This window comes from Mirounga leonina, unplaced genomic scaffold, assembly GCF_011800145.1.
Source record: "Mirounga leonina isolate KUSES-001 unplaced genomic scaffold, KU_Mleo_1.0 Mir_171, whole genome shotgun sequence".
NCBI lineage: Eukaryota > Metazoa > Chordata > Mammalia > Carnivora > Phocidae > Mirounga > Mirounga leonina.
Genome location: NW_023270436.1, coordinates 14,383,521 through 14,402,186, shown reverse-complemented (window position 1 = coordinate 14,402,186; position 18,666 = coordinate 14,383,521). Strand labels below are relative to the sequence as shown.

The 18,666-nt window shown below is 37.1% G+C and overlaps 1 protein-coding gene across 1 annotated transcript in view; it reads left to right on the top strand.

Moving 5' to 3' along the window:
• The window catches only part of TAOK3 (TAO kinase 3), a 182,981-nt gene that overhangs the window by 71,784 nt on the left and 92,531 nt on the right, over window positions 1–18,666 (top strand). The window contains exon 2 of the mRNA XM_035017101.1: window positions 5,947–6,049. The gene's annotated coding sequence lies outside the window, so the exon portion shown is untranslated. The remainder of the gene's footprint in view (window positions 1–5,946; window positions 6,050–18,666) is intronic.

The window sequence follows — 18,666 nt, the reverse complement described above, 5'->3', positions numbered from 1 at the left end:
AGCTTCAGACCCCAAAGGTTAAGGGCTCAGTCCCATAAAACTGCTCCCTATGCCCCCCACTTAAGATGCCTGCTGCAAGTCCAAGTTGTTACCTGTGCTTCTGACTGACCAGCTACATATTGGAGGTTCCCATAACCCCCTCCTAGGTTCAATTAATTGGTTAGAGTGGCTCACAGAAATCACAGAAACATTTACTTGTTTACCAGTTTATTGAATATTATAAAGGATACAGATGAACAGCCAAATGAAGAGGTACATAGGGTGAGGTCTGGAGGGGCCTCTGCACAGGAATTTTTTAATGGAGGGGGAAAATAATATCCATTAAGACAGAAAAATAATGGATATATTTACTTTTTAGATCACACAAAGGCTTTTATTTAAGATCTTGTTTATTTTGAGAGAGTGCACACACGAGTTGGGGGAGAGGCAAAGAGAGAGGGAGAGAGAGAATCTCAAGCAGACTCCACACTGAGCAAGGAGCCAGATGCAGGGCTTGATCTCACGACCCTGAGATCATGACCTGAGTAGAAATCAAGAACCAGGTGCTTAACCCACTCAGCCACCCAGGTGCCCCACACATAAAGTCTTAAAGGGTGACTTGGAAGAAGAGTCTTCTTCATAATATTTAACATGAGTTGACCCAGGAGTAGACTAAAAGTTATCATTGTTATGATAATCAATAAACCTCAGCCACTTCTGCATTATTTGCTGAGTAGAAATTAGGTGACTTTAAGGTCCCTTTCCAGTTCTCTAGTGCAATGATATATGATCACAATGGGCTACATGATCATAGTGGCATAAAAAGCAACTAATATCTAGTTTTATTTTCAAAATGAAAGTACCATAAAAATGGTTTCTTACTTCAGAATAACAGTTAAATATTAGTGGCAGACAGTAGCAACAACTAATCAAAACAGTTTTCTGTTTCTTTCTTTAAAAACAATTCTCTTCAAGGCTGTATGGGTAGTTGTATTATAGTAGGAAGAAAAACTGGACTAATTCTAACTTTGAAAAAGTCCTATCAACTATTTGTACTTCATTTTTCATTGCTGTAAAATGAAGATTTTACCTGCCTCTACCCTCTGGGAGCAAGATAATAGGAATTTACATGGGCTAATTTACAGTGAGGTTTAAGTTTCAGAGCCCATTGTTTGCACCAGCCCCCTCTGAGGCCCTAATACTTATTTCTATGTGGGAATTTTGTAAAAATTTTTTTCTTAAATAGATCCCCAAATTTGTTGATGCTTCAGTCTACATAAGAACTGAATCTACCACTACATACTCAAGTGTTAAAAAATATTTTGGAGCAATAATAACACAGAAGTCCAATTTTACGTTTGATTAAACTTTTCTTGATCACCCTCTAATTAGCAAAATAGAAAAACTTTTTGGTGTTTTGAAGTCTGACTTAGGCAACTTGATTCAGAAGGAAGTTTTCTGGAGTGGGAAATCAGAAGACCTGATATTTTGATTTGGGGTAACACTACTACATAGGTGTGATTTGACACTTTTCTGAGATTCAGTTTAAAAAAAAAAAAAGAGTTGAAATGTCTGAGCTTTAAAATCTTTCCGATACGAAACATTGTGATTCTTTTTCCCTAATGCTGAAGTATTGGGGTTTTTCAAAATAGTTGGCTTCAGGTTTATTGTTGAAGTAGTGTGACTACAACATTGAAAGTCAACTAAGATCTTCCGTGAATCATCTTTCTTGAAAGTTGCTGGGAAAAGGGAAATCGTGAAAAATATTTCTACTCTCTATCAAGCGTTGTTCATTATATTAAGTTAGGATGTCTATGAAAAATAATTTGATTATCATTGTTGAAAGATTTCCATTTCTTAGAGTAAAGAGTGAAGAAAATTATTCTAGTTGCACATCTCTGTTGAAATCTTCTACTCTAAGCTGGCTGGATTGTTCAGTTGGCCCAAGGGCCCAAGACCAGAAATACTGCATTCTTGGCACAGTTCTCAGTTCTCACTATAAATGCAGTACCTGAGGTTGCGGGAGGTCAAGAGAGGGGAAAAAATAATTCCATGCATATCATTTAATCTTCAGTTAATTCTTAAAATGCAGTCCTCTTGAAGGAAAAATGTCCTTGTTCATGTTTTGAGGGAAGGATGAATTTAGAGATCACTTTGAGAGTAGGGCTGGGATGGAAAAGGGAAAGAGATTTCAGCAGACTTTTATAGAGTACCTGCTGTATAAAGATGTCACAGGGCCCAACAATTTGACTCTTAGGTATATAATCAAGAGAAATGAAAATGTATGCCCACACAAAAAATAGTACACAAGCAATTATAATAGCATTATTCGTAGTAGCCAAAATGTAGAAACAACCCCAAATGTCTATCAGCTTATAAGTTGGTAAACGACATGTGGTATATTTATATAATGGAGTATTATTCAGCAATAAAAGAAATTAAATACTGATTCATGCTACCACATGAATAAACCTTAAAAACAGCATGCCAAGTGAAAGAAGCCAGTCACAAAGACCATTCAAAGGAAATGTCCAGAAGAGGGGAATCTATAGAGACAGAAAGTAGACTAGTGGTTGCTTAGGAATGGAGGGGTGGTAGGGTAATAGCTAAAGGGCATAGGACATCTTTTTGTGGTGATGAAAATATTCTAAAATTGACCATGGTGATGACTGCATAAACCAGTGAATATGCTAAAAACCATTGAATTACAGAGGTGCCTGGGTGGTGGTTAAGCATCTGCTTCGGCTCAGGTCATGATCCCAGGATCCTCAGGTTGAGCCCCATGTAGGGCTCCCCACTCAGCTGGAGACCTGCTTCTCCCTCTCCCTTTGCCCCTCCCCCCTACTCATGCTCTCTCTCTCTCTCTCTGTCGAATAAATAAGTAAAATCTTAAAAAAAAAAACAAAAAAAACATTGAATTATATCCTTTATATTGGTGAGTTGTATGGTATGTGAATTGTATCTTAAAAAAAATGCTTTTTAGAAAAAGGTATCATGAGCTAGAATGATTAATCAAAACATAGGGTTAGACATGTATCCTCCTCTGAAGAAGCCCTTGTCATACAGTAAGAGTACTAATATATATGTATTTAAAACTGAAGCAAAGGGGGAAAGTGGTAGGTCTTATACCAGAGATGATGTTCTCCTGGACTGTGAGAGTGGTTGGGATTTGGATATTCTAGTCAGAGGGAACAGCATAAGCAAATAAAAAGGTATGAAAATGTAACTGTATAGTAGTTCAGTTTTCCTGATTATGGAGTTGAAGAATTTTGGTTAGAGTAGTGGTTTGAGGCCAGTTTTGAATGTTAGTTACATGAAGTTATTCTTTATACTGTAGGCCGTAGGGGGACATTGAAGGATTTTGAGCAGAGATGTGATATCTCACCTTTGCTTCAGGAAGATGATTATGATAATAGTGTTTTTAAGATGAATTCCGGGGGCGCCTGGGTGGCTCAGTTGGTTAAGCGTCTGCCATCAGCTCAGGTCATGATCCTGGAGGCTTGGGATCTAGCCTCGTGTTGGGCTCCCTGCTCAGCAGGGAGTCTGCTTCTCCTTCTCCCTCTGCCTCTCCCCACCCACACACACTTGTTCTCTCTCTCTCTGTCAAATAAATAAATAAAATTGCCAAAAAAAAGATGAATTCCAGAAAAGATAGACTAGAGTCTGACCAAGTAGAAGCAGAGGAAAAAGATAACAGAAGTGGAAAAGCAAAGAAACAGATAAAAGGAAATATTTGAAACAGAATTGTGAATTAATTGAGAGGGCAGTGGAAAGGTCAAAGTTAATGTAAGGTATAAGTGAGGGGAGAAGCCAAAAAGATATTTGAAAATATGGGGCTGGGGCTTGGAAAGGAGGTCAGCACAATGTAATGCCTTAGCCTTACTGGAAACCATTGAATGGACAGAAGTTAGAGCAGCTTGCAGTCACACATAGGGCTTCAGGCAAATACTTGGAGGAACTTTTATTTAGAAATCAGAGAGGGGCGCCTGGGTGGCTCAGTCGTTAAGCGTCTGCCTTCGGCTCAGGTCATCGTCCTGGGGTCCTGGGATCAAACCCCACATCAGGCTCCCTGCTCGGCGGGAAGCCTGCTTCTCCCTCTTCCCTCCCCCTGCTTGTGTTCCCTCTCTCTCTGAGTCTCTCTCTGTCAAATAAATAAATAAAATCTTAAAAAAAAAGAAATCAGAGAGAAGAGAAACTGTAGGAGGAATAATTTGGAAAAACAAGAAAAGACAGTTTTATGGAATTCAAGAGACATTTATAAAGAAAAAGGGAGCTTGTGGAATGGAAGAAAGCTGAGAACATCCCTTAGGTGTAATGGATAAACTTAAGAGTATACTTTTCAGCCTCAATAGCATGTGCAGTCTTCCAGCAAGGGGCAAAAAAAAAAAAAAGATAAAACCGAGAAAATGTAATTCCTAGAAGTCATAGAGCTTATTTTAGAATATTTATAGAGCTATGCAACCGTAGAGAACATGTTTTAAGAAAATTATGTAAGAATGAAGAAGTATTTAAAGAAAGAAAATACTGAGCATGCATGTCCATAGCATGTCCAAATGCAGTCCAAATGAATAGTTCCTCTTGCATTTGATATTAGGACATGAGGATATTAGTAAATGCCTTATTTTAAATTACTTTCTTAGAAATCTTGCAACTAGTGTTCAAAGAATTTTTTAGTTTATTGAAGCTATAGTCATGCTAGATTAGCAGGATAGATATGCAGACATGGCAATTATTGATTGGTTTGACGTTTGATGGTTAGGTAAAATGTGGTACAGAATTCTGGCAATAATAGCTACCACTTCATGTAACATTTCACAGCCATAGAATCAGAGGGAATAATAAAAATAATGATAAAGATTAGTTTATAAGTATAGACATGTGAGGAGATTGGAATAACCTCAACAGGAAAAATGTGAAAGTGGAAGTCAATACCTTTTTTTTAGTTTTTTTCCCCCTCTGTAAGGCCTTCGTCTCCAAAGCAGTCAGGTTACCTAAAAATTATTTCAATATATGTATTATATGTTTTAAATTGTTATATTCTTTGACCGCAGAACTCTAGTACTAGAAATCCATTCCAAAGAAAGCCCTAAAATGTAGATAAATAATATGCACAAAGATCTTCCAAACACAGTAATGTTTAATAGTTCAACAAAGAGTTGAATACAGCCTTGGCTTCTAATTGTGGAGAAGGAGTTGTGAATGAATAGGAAGGTATACATTGGGAGATACACATTGAGCAGTCATTAGAATGATCTTTGTGAACAGTGATAGATAACATGGCAAAAATGCTCATAATCTAGAATTAAAGAGGTACACTATGGAATTATATGTATAAATGATCTCAGCTGTATACAACAAAATAAATATGAGCATGAAGAAATAAATATGAGCATGGAGAAAAGTATGCCAAATTGTTAATGAACTTTGTCCTGGGTAGGATTATAGATTTTTCTTCATAATAGTATTTAGTTCCCAGATTTTCTACATTGGGCATATACATCTTTAACAGATAATAAAGAATAATCATTACCCCCCAAATGCAGAAGACTGGTTATAAGAGAGCCTAGGAATGGGGAGATAGATGAGCCAATGTAAATCATCATGCTTATTGGAAAAGCAATTCAGAATATAAGCCTTACTGACAATCAGTAGCATCACCACAACTGTCAGATTAGTCCTGTCTACTGGTAGACTCTGTTGAGTTTCCCTGGACTCAAACCAATGGAAGTCTCAATATAGATTCTGAAATCTAAGGACATTTTTTTTCCTGGTATTGCTTGTGAAAGTGTAGCCCGAGTCTTTGATGTGCAGATCTTACCTTTTGCATTTGTCATTCACAAACAGATGAAGGTAAAAGTTTTAACTTTGTAATATTACATGTGTAAAATTTTAAAGCTACCATATGATCAATCATGGCTTCCTTAATTTTGCTTTTATAATTATATATTTCATTCTTCTTTTCCATAGGTGCGCCATAAATGCAAAAGACTGAAGTTTTAAAAGAGGACAAAGAGTTTGCTGCTAAGATGAATCTGAGCAATACAGTATATTTTGTGCCATTCACAAAAAGGTATTGTCCATAGATCCATGACAAAGCTTTCCCATAAGATGGGAAGAGGTTGTATCTTCTGGTTTTTCTATAATTAATTTTTATTATATTTGTAAAAAAAAGGGGGCAAAGTGGAAAAATATTAATAAAATTGGGATAAAAATTCTTTTATAAAAACTTTTTAATTTCAAATTCCTTCCTTATAGATTTTCATTATTTTCAGTCACAGCTTACAATTTGGAGAAATACCTGGTTAAAAGAAATGACCTTACCTAAAGTTTCTTGATTCTTATTATCAAATTATTTTCTGGAAATATATATTGCCTTTTTCATTGTAGTACTTTATAATTAGACTTTGAAGTAACGTAAAATTTTTCACATCACATTTCCTCTGATTACAGAAGTAATAGGCTTTGCAGAAAATTTAGAAAATACATATAAGCAAAAAGAAGGAAATATAAAGTTACCTGAAATCACAACACCTACTTCAGATAAAACAAGCCTGTAAAGAAATACAGACTTGGAGATGAAAGAAGCCACGTTTCCCATCTTCATGGTCTCATCCCTCTTTATGTTCTACCTCTTCCATCCTGCCTCTATTGCTAAAACAAAACAAAAAAGACATTGCCTTATATAAATTCCTAGAAGGATATTACCTGGTAAAAGAATATACCCATCCTGTTCTTCCAGCAATGTACAAAAATGACTGTTTCCTTATGCCCTTACAGAAAACTGTATCTTTTCTCTATTACTTTGTCAATTTGGGAGGTGAAATGAGGTGTCCTATTATTTTAGTTTTTATTTCTTTGATTACTAGTGAAACTATATACGTTTCATATCCTTAATAGCCACTGCTATTTTCTTTCTCCTATATGTGTCCTTTGACGGTGTGAGCAGATGTGTGTATGTGTATGTGTACACTTGTCTCATGTATGTTTTTATTGAAGTATAATCAACATACAATGTTATATTAGTTTCAGGTGTACAATATGATTCAACAATTCTCTACATTACTCAGTGCTCATCAAGATAAGTATACTCTTAACCCCCTCCCTTTACCTATTTCACCCCCACACCCATCCACCTCCCCTATGGCAACAACTACTAGTTTGTTCCATATTTAAGAATGTTTTTGGGGGGGGCACCTGGGTGGCTCAGTCAGTTAAGCATCTGCCTTTGGCTCAGGTCATGATCTCAGGGTCCAGAGATCGAGCCCTGCGTTGGGCTCCCTGCTCCTCAGGGAGTCTGCTTCTCTCCCTCTGCCCCCACTCCCCAGCTGGTGCTCTCTCGCTCTCTCTCTCTCTCAAATAAATAAAAAATTTTTTAAAAAGAATGTTTTTCTGTCTCTTTTTTTCTTTCTTCATTTGTTTCTTAAATTCCACATATGAGTGAAATCATATGGCTTTTTGTCTTTCTATGACTTCATTTAGTATTATATGCTCTAGGTCCATCCATGTTGTTGTGAATGGCAAGATCTCATTCTTTTTTATGGCTGAGTAACATTCCATCATTTGTGTGTGCGTGTGTGTGTGTGTGTGTGTGTGTGTGTATGTGCCTTGTCTTCTTTATCCATTCATCGATGGATGGACACTTCAGTCACTCCCATATCTTGGTTATTGTAAATAACATTGCAATAAACATAGGGGTGCATATATCTTTTCGAATTAGTGTTTTCATTTTCTCTGGGTAAATACCCAGTAATGGAATTACTGGAATATATGGTAATTCTATTTTTAGTTTCTTGAGGAACCTCTATGCTGTTTTCCACAGTGGTTGCACCAATTTGCATTCCTTCCAACAACGCATAAGGGTTCCTTTTTATCCACATCCTTGCCAATACTTGTTATTTCTTGTGGTTTTTATTTTAGCCATTCTGACAAGTGTAAGGTGATATCTTGTGGTTTTGATTAGCATTTCCCTGATGATGAGGGGTATTGAGCATTTTTTTTCTATCTGTTGTCCATCTATATGTCTTCTTTGGAAAAATGTTGAATCGGGTTTTCTGTTCATTTTTAATCAGATTATTTGGGTTTTAGGGGTGTTGAGTCCTCTAAGTTCTTTATACATTTTGGATATTAACCCCTTATCAGATACATCATTCGCAAATATCTTCTCCCATTCAATAGGCTGCCTTGCCATTTTGTTGCTGGTTTCCTTCTCTGTACAAAAGCCTTTTATTTTGGTGTAGTCCCAATAGTTTAATTTTGCTTTTGTTTTTCTTACCTGAGGAGGCATATTGAGAAAAATGTTTTTATGGCTGATGTCAAAGGAAGTATTGCCTATGTTTTCTTCTAGGAGCTCTATGGTTTGGGGTCTCATATTTAGATCTTTAATGCATTTTGAGTTAATTTCTGTGTGTGATGTAAAAGTGGTCCGGTTTCATTCTTTTGCATGTAGCCGACCAGTATTCCCAACACCATTTGTTGAAGAGACCGTCTTTTCCCCATTGTATATTCTTGCCTCTTTTGTTCTAGATTAATGGGCCATTTAAGCATGGGTTTATTCCTGGGCTCTCTGTCCTGTTTTATTGACCTATGTATCTATTTTCATGCCAGTACCATTCAGTTTTGATTACTATAGCTTTGTGTAGTATATCTTGAAGTCTGAGATTGTGATACCTCCAATTTGTTCTTCTTTCTCAAGATTTTTTTGGCTATTCGGGGTCTTTTGTGATTCCATACAGATTTTAGTATTATTCTAGTTCTGTGAAAAATGTTGTTTGTATTTTTTTAAGATTTTATTTATTTATTTGAGAGAGAGAGAGGGAGAGAGCACAAGCAGGGGGGAGTGGCAGAGGGAAAGGGAGAAGCAGGCTCCCAGCTGAGCAGGGAGCCCCACATGGGGCTCAATCCCAGGACCCTGGGATCATGACCTGAGCCGAAAGCAGACGTTTAACTGACTGAGCCACCCAGGCACTCCTGTTGTTGGTATTTTGATAGGGATTGCATTAAATCTGTAGATTGCTTTGGGTAGTATGGACATCTTCCATCCCATGAGCATAGAATATCTTTCCATTTGTTTGTGTCATCTTCAGTCTGTTTCATCAGTGTTTTATAGTCACCTGTCTGGTAAGAATAAGTTTTAACCAGCACATATTTTGCATCATTCCTACTTTATTTGCCTTTCACTTTTGTTTACTGCATCATTTTAAAACAACCTTATTGATGTATAACTGACATACAATAATTTGAACATATTTAATGAGTATAATATGTTTTGCCATAATATGTATCTGGGAAGATAGTAAACATATCCAGCACTCCCAAAGCTTCTTGATACCTCTTTTTAATCCCTCCATCCCACCTCTTCTCACTCACCCTAATCCCCAGGCAACCACTGATGTGCTTTCTGTTACTTCAGTTTGCATTTTCTAGAATTTTATAGAAATAAAATCATAAAGTATGTACTCTTTTTTTGGCGGGGGTCTGTCTTTTCACTCAACATAATTATTTTGAGATTCATCCATGTTCTAGCATGTGTCAGTAGTTCATTTTATTGCTGAAATGCATTCCATTGTCTGCATGTACCACAGATTGTTTATCTGTTCCTTTGTTGATGAGCATTTGGGTTGTTTCCAGTTTGGGCTATTAAAAATAAAGCTGCCATGAACATTTGTGTACAGGGCTTTAAATGGACATATGCTTTCATTTTTCTTGGGTAAATACCTAAGAGTGGAATGGCTCTATTTTCAACTTTTTGAGGAACCTCCATACTGTTTTCCAGAGTGCCTGCACCAGCTTGCCTTCCCACCAGCAGTGTAAGAGGGTTCCCCTTTCTTCGCATCCTTGCCAACATCTGTCATTTCCTGACTTGTTAATTTTAGCCATTCTGACTGGTGTGAGGTGATATCTCATTGTGGTTTTGATGTGTATTTCCCTGGTGTCGAGTGATGTTGAACATTTTTTTCATGTGTCTGTTGGCCATTTGTATGTCATCTTTGGAGAGATGTCTCTTCATGTCTTCTGCCCATTTCTTGATTGGATTATTTGTTCCTTGAGTATTGAGTTTGAGACTTTAGGATATTAACCCTTTATCTGATATGTCGTTTCCAAATATCTACTCCCATTCTGTCGGTTGTCTTTTGGTTTTGTCAACTATTTCCTTTGCTGTGCAAAAGCTTTTTATCTTGATGAAGTCCCAATAGTTCATTTTTGCTAGACATATCTAGCAAGAAGTTGCTACAGCTGAGGTCGAAGAGGTTGCTGCCTGTGTTCTCAAGGATTTTGGTGGATTCCTGTCTCACTTTTAGGTCTTTCATCCATTTTGAGTTTATCTTTGTGTATGGTGTAAGGAAATGTTACAGTTTCATTCTTCTGCATGTGGCTGTCCAATTTTCCCAACACCATTTGTTGAAGAGACTTTTTTTCCATTGGATATTCTTTCCCACTTTGTTGAATATTAGTTGACCATAGAGTCCAGGGTCTATTTCTGGGTTCTCTAATCTGTTCCATTGATCCATGTGTCTGTTTTTGTGCCAATACCATACTGTCTTGATGATTACAGCTTCATAATAGAGCTTGAAGTCCGGAATTGTGATGCCACCAGTTTTGGTTTTCTTTTTCAACATTCCTCTGGCTATTTGGGGTCTTTTCTGGTTCCATACAAATTTTAGGATTATTTGTTCTAGCTCTGTGAAAAAAAGTTGATGGTATTTTGATAGGGATTGCATTAAATGTGTAGATTGCTCTAGGAAGCACTGACATCTTCACAATATTTATTCTTCCAATCCATGAGCATGGAACGTTTTTCCATTTCTTTGTGTCTTCCTCAATTTCTTTCATGAGTATTCTGTAGTTTTCTGAGTACAGATCCTTTGCCTCTTTGGTTAGGTTTATTCCTAGGGTGCAATTGTAAATGGGATCAACTCCTTAATTCCTCTTTCTTCTGTCTCATTGTTAGTGTATAGAAATGCAGTTGATTTCTGTGCATTGATTTTATATCCTGCCTGTTTGCTTAATTCCTGTATGAGTTCTAGCAGTTTTGGGGTGGAGTCTTTTGGGCTTTCCACATAGAATATCATGTCATCTGCAAAGAGTAAGAGTTTGACTTCTTCTTTGCTGATTTGAATGCCTTTTATTTCTTTTTGTTGTCTGATTGCTAAGGCTAGGACTTCTAGTATTATGTTGAAAAGCAGGGATGATCGTGGATATCCCTGCCATGCTCCTGACCGTAGGGAAATGCTCTCAGTTTTTCCCGACTGAGAATATTCACTGTGGGCTTTTAGTAAATGGCTTTTATGATATTGAGGTATGTTCCTTCTGTCCCTACACTGTGAAGAATTTTATTTTATTTTTTTTTAAAGATTCTATTTGAGAGAGAGAGTGACAGAGATAGCAAGAGAGAGAGCTAGGAGGAGAGGGAGAAGCAGGCGCCCTGCTAAGCAGGGAGCCCAACGCAGGGCTCAGTCCTGGGATCCCAGGATCACGACCTGAGCTGAGATACTTAACCGACTGAGCCACCCACGTGCCTCTGCTGTGAAGAATTTTAATCAAGAAAGGATACTGTACTTTGTCAAATGCTTTTTCTGCATCTATTGAGAGGATCATATGGTTCTTGTCCTTTCTTTTATTAATGTGGTGTATCACATTGATTGATTTGGGGAGTTGAACCACCCTTGCAGCCCAGGAATAAATCCCACTTGGTCATGGTGAATAATCCTTTTGATGTACTGTTGGATCCTATTGGCTAGTATCATGGTGAGAATTTTGGCATCCATATTCATCAGGGATATTGGTCTGTAATTCTCCTTTTTGGTGGGGTCATTGTCTAGTTTTGGGACCAAGGTAATCCTGGCCTCATAGAAAGAGTTTGGAAGTTTTCCTTCCATTTTGATTTTTTTTTTTTTTTTTGAGATTTTATTTATTTATTTTGACGGGAGAGAGAGAGCAAGAGAGGGAACACAAGCAGGGAGAGTGGGAAGGGGAGAAGCAGGCTTCCGCTGAGCAGAGAGCCCGATGCAGGGCTTTATCCCAGGACCCTGGGATCATGACCTGAGCCAAAGGCAGATGCTTAACAACTGGGCCATCCGGGCGCCCCCCCCTTTTCGATTTTTTGAAACAGTTTCAGAAGGATAGGTATTGATTCTTCTTTAAATATTTGGAAGAATTCCCCATCTGACCCTGGGCTCTTGTTTGTTGGGAGATTTTTGATTACTGCTTCAGTTTCCTTGCTGACTATGGGTCTGTTCAGGTTTTCTGTTTCTTCCTGTTTCAGTTTTGGTAGTTTATACGTCTCTAGGAATGCATCCATTTCTTCCAGATTGCCTAATTTGTTGGCATATTGTTGCTCATAATATGTTCTTATAGTTGTTTGTATTTCTTTGGTGTTGGTTGTGATCTCTCCTCTTTCATTCATGATTTTATTTATTTGGGTCCTTTTTTCTTTTTGATGAGTCTGGCCAGGGGTTTATCAATCTTATTAATTCTTTCAAAGAACCAGTTCCTAGTTTCGTTGATCTGTTCTACTGTTCTTTTGGTTTCTATTTCATTGATTTCTGCTCTAATCTTTTTTATTTCTCTTTTCCTCCTGGGCTTAGGCTTTATTTGCTGTTCTTTCTTCAGCTCCTTTAGGTAAGGTTAGGTTGTGTATTTGTGACCTTTCTTGTTTCTTGAGAAAGACTTGTATTGCTAAATACTTCCTTCTTAGGACCGCCTTTGCGGCATCCCAAAGGTTTTGAACATTAGTGTTTTCATTTTCATTTGTTTCCATGAATTTTTTAAATTCTTCTTTAATTTCCTGGTTGACCCATTCATTCTTTAGTAGGATGCTCTTTAGCCTCCATTCTTTAGTAGGATGCCCTTTAGCCTCCAAATTTCCTCTTGTGATTGAGTTCCAGTTTCAAAGCATTGTACTCTGAAAATATGCAGGGAATGATCCCGATCTGACCTGATTTGTGACCCAGTATGTGATCTATTCTGGAGAATGTTCCATGTGCACTCGAGAAGAATGTGTATTCTGTTGCTTTAGGATGGAATGTTCTCAGTGTATCTGTGAAGTCCATCTAGTGTGTCATTCAAAGCCCTTGTTTCCTTGTTGATCTTCTGCTTAGATCATCTGTCCATTGCAGTGAGTGGGGTGTTGTATTATTATCAATGTGTTTCTTTGATTTTGTTATTAATTGGCTTATATAATTAGCTGCTCCCACATTAGGGGCACAAATATTTATAATTATTAGATCTTCTTGTTGGATATACCTTTTAATTATGATAAACTATCCTTCCTCATCTCTTATTACAGTCTTTGGTTTAAAATCTAATTTGTCTGATATAAGGATTGCCACCCCAGCTTAGTTTTGATATTCATTAGCATGATAAATGGTTTTCCACCCCCTCACTTTAAATCTGGATGTGTCTTTGGTCTAAAATGAGTCTCTTGCAGACAGCATATCGATGGGTCTTGCTTTTTTATCCAATCTGATACCCTGTATCTTTTGATTAGGGCATTTAACCCATTTACATTCAGAGTAACTATTGAAAGATAGGAATTTAGTGCCATTGTATTACCTGTAAAGTGACTGTTCCTGTATATTGTCTCTGTTCCTTTCTGGTCTATGTTACTTTTGGGCTCTCTCTTTGCTTAAAGGATCCCTTTTAATATTTGTTTTAGGGCTGGTTTAGTAATTAGAAATTCTCTTAGTTTCTGTTTGTCCTGGAAGCTTTTTATGACTCCTTTTATTTTGAATGACATCCTAGCTGGTTAAAGTATTCTTGGCTGCATATTTTTCTCATTTAGCACCCTGAATGTATCATGCCAGGCCTGTCAGTTCTCTATGGATAGGTTTGCTGCCAGTCTAATATTTCTACCCTTGTAGGTTACAGACCTCTTGTCCTGAGCTACTTTCAGGATTTTCTCTTTGTCTCTGAGATTTGCAAGTTTCACTATTATATGTCGGGGTGTTGGCTTATTTTTAGTGATTTTAAGAGGAAGGGGGTTTCTCTGTGCCTCCTGGATTTTGATACCTGTTTCCTTCCCCAGATTAGGGAAGTTCTCTGCTATAATTTGCTCCAATATATCTTCTGCCCTTCTCTCTCTTTCCTCTTCTTCTGGGATCCCAATTATTCTAATATTGTTTTGCTTTATGGTATCACTTATCTCTTGAATTCTTCCCTCATAATCCAGTAGTTGTTTATCTCTTTTTCTCAGCTTCTTTATTCTCCATCATTTTGTCTTCTATATCACTACTTCTCTTTTCTGCCTCATTTATCCTAGCAGTTAGGGTCTCCATTTTTTGTTGTTGTTGTTTTTGTTTTTGTTTTCAACAGATATTTATTGATCTATATTTTTCCAGCATTATTCCAGAATTACACGTTCCTCTATTCTCATATGTGGGGGATTTCTTATCATATATTGATATAGACTTATAGATTTTATCCAATACCTAAGCAGTAGAATCTTTCACCTCGAAAAAGTCCTATTCTCTTTAGAATGCAGGGTTTTTTTCAAGTTTAAAATGGGGGTGTGCTCTAGACTATTTCTCTAAAGTGCCTTCTAGCTCTAAGTGTGTTTGACTTTTTTTTTTTTTAAAGTAGGCTCCACACCCAACGTGGGGCTTGAACTCACAATTCCGAGATCCAGAGTCACACGTTCTGCAGGCTAAGCCAGCCAGGTGCCCCCAAGTGTGTTTGACTTTTAAGGGATTGTCAAAATTACATACTCCATCTAGCTTAGTCTCTAATTTGCCTATTGGATGATCAAGATATTTTTTTTTTTTTGACTGCATCTCATTAATAGCCTTTTTGATTTTGACTTGGTTAGATTTTAGTTCTTTTATTTCTCCAGAAGGGGATTCTCTGGTGTCTTCTACGCTTTTTTTCAAGCCCAACTAGTGTCTTTATAATAGTTATTCTGAATTCTAGTTCTGACATCTTATGTCCATACTGATTAGGTCCCTGGCAGTCAGTACTGCCTCTTGTTCTCTTTTTTGAGGTGAGTTCCATCTTGTCATTCTGACCAGAGAAGAAGAGATGAAGGAGAGAACAAAAGACTAAAATGGCAACAACAACCCCAGATAAATATACACTAAACAAATCAGAAGAGACCCGAAACTGAGGGAAAAAAATTAAAATAAAATGAAAATGAAAAAAAAATTTTTTAAACACAAATATAATCAGACAGGTGAATGGAATAGAGCAATACACTGGATCCTGTGTGTATTTTGGTCTGTTTGTTAGAAAACTAGATCCCAAAATTGTAAAGAAAGAAAAACTTATATATGTACAAAAATCAAATTAAATATAATGAAAGGATAGAATGTAGCTATAAAAATGAAAATTAAAAGATAAGAAAAAACAAAAAATAACAACAACAACAACAAAGGAAGGGATATAAACAGACAAGTGAACAGAACAGAGCAATGCACTATCTTCTGAGTGTATTTTGGTGGGTTTGTTAGAAGAAACTACATCTCAAAATTATAAAGAAAGAAAAACATATATATACAAAAATAGAATTAAATGCATTGACAGGATAGAATGTAACTGCAAAGATGAAAATTTTAAGACTGTAACAAAACAAAGAAGAAAAAAGAGCATATGATCAGACAGGTGAATAGAAGAGAGCCATACACTAGATTTTGGGTGTGTTTTGGTCTGTTAGAAGAAACTATATCCCAAAATTTTAAGGAAAGAAAAACTTACATATATATAGAAATAAAATTAAATACAATAAAGGGATAGAATGTAACTGTAAAAATGACAATTAAAAAAAGATTTTAAAAAGGAGTTGATAAAATAGAAAATTGATTGGAAAAGAAAAGGAAAAAAAAATTTTCTAATTGAAAGAATAAGAATCATGGGGGAAAAAGTCATGAATTCTATGTGCTATATTCCCCTAGCACTGGAGTTTTGCAGTTCTCTTTGATCAGTAAACTTGGTCTTGGCCAGATGTTCTTGCTGATCTTCTGGGGGAGGGACCTGTTGCAGTGATTCTCAATGTCTTTGCCCCAGGCAGAATTGCACCACCCTTGCCAGGGGGCCATGCTAAATAATCTGTTCTGGTTTGCTCTATGTGGCTTTTGTTCCCTGAAGGCTTTCTGAGCAGCTTTAGAGGATAAGAATAAAAATGGTGGCCTCCCAGTCTCCAGCCCCAGAGCCTAAAGCTTGGGGCCCAACTTCTCAGTGTACCACCAGAGAAAAGCAGTCAGTCACTCCCGTCTCCCCGGTTTCCGGCTGCACTCCATGCTTACCCTGCCTGTGACCAAGGGTTTCTATCTCAGGCACACGACCCCATTTCGAGTCTCCAAACCCTGCAGACTCCTGCAGAACACTCCTTCACCACTCCTCTCCTGGGGAGGAAGGGGGGTCTCACTGGTACTGCCACTTGCTGGGCCCCGGCTCAGGGAGCAGTCACCCGATCGTGCCATGGTTCATGGTTTGTGACAACCCCGAGCTGAAAGCCCACTCCTGGGCTCCCTGATTGCAGCTGGCTTCCCTGCTCCAATGGCTGGGAACTCTGCCTCAGTCAGGCACCCCTGGTCTTCCTGTGACCCTGGGGATCCTGAGACCACACTGACCCACCTAAAGTTCTGCCCCTGCTTAGCAATGTGAGCATCTTTCAGGTGAGACCTCCCTCACTGGAGCAGGGTTCTGATTTTGTGTTCCGCTGCTGTATCACTTTCTGGTAGCCGGCTTATGGAGGCTCCCTACCCCCATGGTTTATCTTCCCATATATCAGAATCACTCAGATTCACTTCTCTGCACCTCCTACCTTGCAGAAAGTAGTTGCTTACATTATTTTATAATTCTCAATGTACAGGTCTTGCACATTCTTTGTCAGATTTATCCCTAAGTATTTCATAATTTTATGCTAGTGTGATGTTTTGAAGTTTTGGTTTCCATTTGTTCATATATAAAAATATAATTGAGTTTTATATATTGATCTTGGTCTTGTGTTCTGCCACTTTGATTAACTCAGTTATTAATTCTAGTAGCTTTTTGTAGATTGCACTGAATTTTCTACATAGGTGGTTATGTTGTTTGTCAGTAAAAGTCTCACTTCTCCTTTCCAATCTTGATGTCTTTATTTTTTTCTTGCCTTATTACACTTATAGACCATCCAGCACAATGTTGAAGAGAAGGGCTGAGAGCAGACTTCCTTGCTTCATTCCTAATCTTAGGAGGAAATCATTTGGTCTTTGACCATTACTTTTGATATTAGCTATAAATGTTTCATAGATTTCCTTTAACAGGTTGGGGATATTACCTTCTATTCTGAGTTGGCTCAGAATTTTTATCAGGTTTGAATTTTGGATTTTGTCAGATGATTTTCTACATCTTTAGAGATGATTACTTGGCTTTTTTTCAGATTGTTGATTTGGTGAATTACATTGCTTGATTTTTGAGTGTTAAACCAACCTTGCATTCCTGGGATAAATCCCATCTACTCATGATGTATTACCCATTTTATATATTATTGGATTTTATATGCTGTAATTTTGTTATCAGTTTTTGCATCTATATTTATGAAGAATTTTGGTCTGTTTTCCTTCCTGTAATGTTAGTTGTTTCTGGTGGCAGATAATAAATCCAGTCCCTGTTACTCCATCTTGGCTGGAATCAGAAGTCCATTCATTGTATTTTTTAAGATATAGAAGTTATTAATTGCATATAGTCAATTTTACTGATTTTAGTTTATGACTTTTGCCTCTGGTGTCTTGCTTAGTATTTAAAGATTCACCTGAAATTTATTTAAGAAGTTTTTATGGTGTCATTTTTTTTGTATTTAAATATTCATTTCTTTAGAGAATCATTTTAGTCTAGAGTATGACATAGTGAAATATGTATTCTTCCAAATGATTATCCATAGTACTTAGCTTTATTCACACTGAAGCCAAAATATTTAAAAGTTTAGAATACATTTTTTTTAGAGATTTTATTTATTTATTTGACAGAGAGAGACACAGCAAGAGAGGGAACACAAGCAGGGGGAGTGGGAGAGGGAGAAGCAGGCTTTTCACTGAGCAGAGAGCCTGATGCGGGGCTTGATCCCAGGACCCTGGGATCATGACCTGCACTGAACGCAGACGTTTAACAGCTGAGCCACCCAGGAGCCCCTAGAATACATTTTGATGATTGAAAAGAGTTTAGTTCTCATAAATTTAGTTCACAGATCTTTTTGTTTTTCCTAAAGACGTTCTCATAATTTGCTTTTTTTTTTTTTTTGGCATAGTCTTGAAAATGCATATCCTTGATTTAATGTATTGTTTCTCTTTTCTGTTCTCAAACATAAGCAATGAAGACAATAGCACTTTTTCAATGTTAGTTTTGTACTTTTAGTCACTTGACTGACAACTAAATTTAAGTCACTTTTTCAATAGTATTAATACATTGACTTTATACTTGGTTGTCAATATTCATGGATTGTCAGGATGAGTGCCCAGGATTACAAGTGGAGTGTGCAGAGGAATCCCTTTTTCCTGTTTGAAACCTTTGATGGCTCCCCACCACCCTCAGGATAAAGTCCAAATTTCCTAATATGGCCTAAAAGGCCTGGTGTTATTTTCCTTGGCTTAACACCAGCTTTATATTTTCTCCTTCCAACTCTTCCATACATCCATATTGAATGAATTACTTTATTTTTTCCTAAAAAGGCATGCTTTTTCATATCCAAGAAAAAAATAGACTGGGTCACCCTATTATATC